Raw genomic sequence first — 5,459 nt, forward strand, 5'->3', positions numbered from 1 at the left:
TTGAATTCACTTTAACTGGCGCGTTTTTCATGGATTCGAATCGACCGGTGGCGTCACCTCTCATCGTATGATTGCAGCGCACCCCACGTGACATGTCGGGGGGATTAATGGAGTCCACCGGTGACTACTCGGTCTGGACGTTGGTACAAAAGGAAGAGGGGAGCAAAGTTTGAAGGTCATCTTAGACTTTCTCCACTCCCTCCTTCTCCCGCTTCCCCCGTCCTTCAGACACCCGATTCGATTCGCTAGGGTTTACATGGAGGTTTCTATTGGGCTTGAAAATCTCACACGAATCGAATCGGTCTCGATTCGATTCCCTTGGGTAGCAAATCAAGGCGTTTACATGGGATGATTCGATACGCTAACCCGATTCGATACGCTACTGTCGTATTCATGTAAACGCAGCCTATATTGCGCTATCAACCCCAAGATTCTCGGACAGGCGAGCGCCGTTACTACTTACGCCATCTATCGGCCGCCGCTGCGCCGGCGCCCGTCCCTTACAAAAATTTTAAATGAATTTCATTTGACAGTTTATGGAGTCTACTCATTACATCTTTTCGAGTCTCAATAGAAATGCAAACGAGTTTTGTAACGAGTCCGTAAGGAGTTTACGAAAACTATTGGCCACCGCGTTCCAATTGATGTTTCGACAAAGCTACCGCATAAAGTTTCTAATGTATTTCATATGAATATAATTTGAACGTCTATTGACACCGTTTCGAGTCTGTGTTGAAAAACAATTGATTTTTTGTAACGAGTCCCTAAGGAGTTTACGAAAACTATTGGCCACCGCGTTTCAATTGAGGTTCAGCCGTGCCACCTCATAAAAATTTCTAATAGATTTCATTTGAAAGTCTAGATACACTGCTTTGAGTCTCTGTTGAAAATCAAATGTTTTTTTCTACCACATTGTCCTTGAGGTTTTGATGTGCCATCTCATTAGGTATATTCCGACGAGTCAGAATATACCAAATGAGATGGCCCATCAAAACCTGAATTGCAACGCTGTAGAAAATAACATTTGATTTTCAACAGAGACTCAAAGCAGTGTATCTAGACTTTCAAATGAAATGTATTAGAAATTATACTCCTAGCGTGGGTTTCTAGATAGACGGCTCTAAGGGGGAAGACGGCAATAGGTTGCATAACATGTGGTCCGGATCTAACCGTTGTTTTGAGGGATGGGGAAAAAGAGTGCAAGTGTCACTTTTATGTATGCCTATATACGCATGCAGTGTTCGGAAAATGCCTGCATAAAACCATGTGAAGGAGTAATAACTGGTTTATTAAAAATGCAAAATTCGAGTATACGGTGCACTGCTTTCGTGTCCATGGGGGACCTTGTACTGCCATTGTGTCCATGGGAGACCTTGTACTGCCTTCATGTCCATGGGAGACCTTGTACTGGTAACCTATAAAAAACAAAACGCACAGTTACACGTTGATCTGCTTATCTAAACTTCAATGTCCGCGCAAGGCATCCTGTTCACAGTGCAGCACTACCTCAGCGCTGAATCAGTATTACGAACCGGGACATCAGTCCTTTAGGAAAGGAGGACCCTCAGAACACACGATACAAGCCATGGAAGTAGCAGTGACTCGTTGCCTTAACAGGACTGAGTTAGCGCTGCACTGTATGTGTGAACCAGCCCTAAATGCAGAAGGTCACATTCACAATTCCTACATTTTTGCTCACCCAGGCACTTAATTTACACACTACCTTGATAGTTTAATGAGTGGCACTAATAACATTGTCAGGGGCACCATAATGCAAAAGTATATTTTGCCCCCGAGTCTGCGAGAATCAATCGCTCACTGTTTTTGCCGCTGCATTGCACTCTTTTATTTCGGCTTTTGAAAAGGTCTACTAAAGATAAGCGAGCAGATGTTATCGCTTATGAAGTTTACCAAATTTGAACATAGAGAAGCTAAGACTTATAGGCATCTCGCAGAATTAACATGGCAATTTGGGCCAACTGATCCATGATCGTAGACAAGCGCCGCAAAAAACACGTGGACAATAAGTGGTGGTAAACACTGGCGCCAGTGTTTTATGTCTACTTGTCCCTGTGTATTTTTATTTACTTTTTTTTGTTTGTTTACTATCTTGAACAAGTATTTTTAATCACACTGGACAGGAAGGAAACGGTAATAGGGTTCTATGCGGATCATAAAGCCATGCTCCGAATGGGTGAGTATCAACTGCAGGTTTCACAATAGTGGCGAATCCAGGGGGGGGGGGGGGGGGGGGACCCCCTTCATTCCCCCCCCCCCCCCCTTCTCGGAGGGCAATTGGACATGAGTGGACCCCCCTTGAACAAGAAAGAATGGGAGAATAGTATCCTTAAAAATTTTCCGCCCACCCCAAAACAAACAAAGGTCTGGATCCGCCACACTAAGTTTCAATTATTGGGAAGATCGAAACATCAGAGGCCGAGTTCAAAAAGCAAACTTACGATACCCGAGAAGAAATCCGTATTAACAAAACAAAATTTGTCGCACCTTTTGAGTGACTTACAACGAAATATTACGACATTATCCAAAATGTCTCACAAACTTTTTAGGGCAAACATGGCCGCACATCACTTGGCTATTTCGCCGCGACCAGCAATGAATATAGAAGCGTGGGCAAGAGGCATGTGTTTTGCGCACTGTTCACATGCATCCCTACTTGAAGCAGTATAAGGGCAACGCTAAACTACACACGGAGGATTCAGCCGACGAGTCTGCCGAGCTGTCCATCCTGCCCGTTAGAGCTAACCAGGTGCAGGACTGCGATCAACGGTGAGATGCGCCAATGAATCAACGAAAGCAAATGCCACACAAATCTGCAGTGCACGCAAAAGGATCCTTCACCTATGAATGGCGTGAACCTGATTTGGTGATCATTAGCGCCCCCTTCTACTTCAGTAGTGATTTTCAAAGTGGTGAGCGGCTGTACGACCCTACCACACGAAAAGGCACATTCCTGACTGGATGTGCCTTTTTAATGCCAAAGCATTATATGTCCATGGAGCGAAAAATCCGATTTGTACCAAACGTTAACAGAGGAATAAAATAAAAAATAAAATGTGCTTTCACGGCTGAGATTTGAACCCGGTGCTACTGTGTGAGAGCCGGGCATGCTAGCTGCTGTGCTATCTCAGCCGCTTCGGAATGCGACATTACTCTCCCCTCAAAAAGAAGCTTGTCCCATTACAGCAAAAGATGGCATGTCTTTACCCGTTTTTTGTCCCTGTTTATCTGAGGCTGTTTTTTCATCATGTTTGACGGCATCGGCGTTGATGTGCCCGAAAGATGGTCATAAAAATATGTCCTCAGTTCGATGACATCACACTTCACGTGACGACATGACGTACAATGATGTGTGACGCCGTATTATGTAACGTAATATAAATATTAGAGGGGCACTTAGTTATACATACGTGGATGGAATGCGAAAGCATTGCCATTCCTAACAATAGAGGAAAAAAAAAGGAAGTGTCGTTAGGAATGGCAATGCTTTCGCATTCAATCAACAAAGGGATACCTAAGTGCCCCTGCAATATTTTGAGTGGAGTAGAGCTCAAATAAACGCCGTACGGTGCAGTATATCCATGATTAAGTTGCTGCTAGTCGTGAGGCTTAATGTTTTGCACCAACAATACCATAGTTTTTCCTCGATTGCGACGAAGTGCCACTGCGCTACGAACTTGCTAGAAATTTCTGCATATGCGACCACTTTCTTCTGAAAACCTATGGTGACCTGCCACTCACTTTTGGCCAAAGAACAGTGAAAATACCAGATGTGAAAACAGCCATAACAAGCATTAAAGAAATCAAGATGGGGGTCATAGCATTAGCTTCCCAACGTGGCGAGACTAGCACAGGATTTCTGTTACTCGCCGTTTAAGACAGGAGTCGACTTTTTCCGGTCTGATCTTGAAAACAAAGTTTGGTTCCGTTAATTTTGTAGCAGAAAGCCCGTGCTTTCCAGTTTGTGGGGTCATTTTCTCGGTTCAAAATATGATGCAGAGTCCTTCTCATAAAAATGCATGGGTGCCCGCTAGGACTCTTCGAAATGGTTAAATTAACCGAGGTCATTATACTCTGTTGCCACTCTAGAATAGCAGAAGGCCCTCCCACAAAGCCCTTCACTCTTTTTAATAAGCAAACACTAGATAGGAGGATAACCGAGAGGACACCGCCAATCATGGCGAGCAAAGGGAATTGTGGGAGGGGCTTGTGCTATTCTATAGTTGCAACGGACTATAACAAAAGTTTACAGTACTATGAAAACAAAAAGACCAAGTGTGCACAGAAATTCACAGGAAGTGTAGCAGGGATAGAATAGAAAAAACTGCAGCTGCAATATTTACCCTTTAAATTTCCCTCGACAGCACAGCAGAGATGACATGCTGGTCGTCAGCGCCTGGAGGGCCACCCCCTTGTACTGGGAGCACATGTAGTCTGAAACGAACAACAAACAAAAAATTAAATGCATGAACAATCCGCACATGCTGTTATTTCGCTTCATTGGCCGCTTCAGAGAAAGCAAGCATGCACACCGTTGTCCAACCATGTCAACTGCTAGCCGAAACTTTCTGCCACCAGGATTAAGATATTGTTTGCGCTATAAAAAAAAAACATTTATACACTACCCAGCTGGCACGCTGAAAGTTCAAACATTGAAGAAACTACAACATAAAACTTCAATGCAAGAGCTACACCTCGTGGACAATACACAAAAGTATGTTCAGTGTAAACCTTGGTGCACCGCAAGGCTGATTTACCTCAGCCAGTTTGGAACATCTGCAGTTCCATTCTTTTCAAGATATTACGCCTGAAAATTTGTGACAAATTAACTGGGTTAAAATTTTTTAATCGACACCCGGCCCAAATATTTAGGAAGTATACTAGTGGATTAATTTCTAACTTACCATAATTATTTTCGGCATCCTGAAGGCGTCACTTCAGGGTCTTTTCATAGTGGATTTACCTCGCCCACACAGGTGCAACCACACTGAAATGATTGCAAAGTTTCAGGCAGGGCAATTAAACGTCTGCAGTTTCTCTCAAACACCGCTGTCACAAATTTTGTCTTTTTTGTCATTTTGGTTTGTTTAAGGATGGTTTGGGGGGAGGGTCAATTACAATCCTCGCACATGTTTACCTGAGCGTCAAAGGCTTGAGCTCGGATGAGACTATACTCCTTTTCATACTTAAGGTGCAACGCTGTCAAAGCTACTGGCGAGAGCGTGGGGCTTGATCTTGTTGATCATTTGCACGCCTTCTCGCGCAAGCAAAACCGTAGATGAAGCCGCGCACTCGCGCCAGTAGATTTGACAGCGTTGCACGCTAAGTATGAAACAGAGTATAATGCCGGCCGAGCTTCACACCAATGGGAAGAGGAAGACAAGCGTTTTGGGTTGACCAACCACGAACCTGTGACAACCGCATGGGTCATTCAACACACG

At 44.1% G+C, this 5,459-nt stretch overlaps 1 long non-coding RNA gene across 1 annotated transcript; it reads right to left on the reverse strand.

Moving 5' to 3' along the window:
* Window positions 1–4,412: 4,412 nt before the first annotated feature.
* LOC120843492 lies at window positions 4,413–5,192 on the reverse strand. Its single transcript, XR_005716201.1, has 3 exons — window positions 5,156–5,192; window positions 4,923–5,005; window positions 4,413–4,452 (listed from the first exon to the last, which is right to left on the reverse strand). It is a non-coding gene; the product is annotated as an uncharacterized LOC120843492 (long non-coding RNA).
* Between the last annotated feature and the right edge of the window lie 267 nt (window positions 5,193–5,459).

The sequence above is a fragment of the Ixodes scapularis genome, unplaced genomic scaffold (genome assembly GCF_016920785.2).
Source record: "Ixodes scapularis isolate PalLabHiFi unplaced genomic scaffold, ASM1692078v2 PGA_scaffold3__209_contigs__length_174095766, whole genome shotgun sequence".
In the NCBI taxonomy this organism is placed as follows: domain Eukaryota; kingdom Metazoa; phylum Arthropoda; class Arachnida; order Ixodida; family Ixodidae; genus Ixodes; species Ixodes scapularis.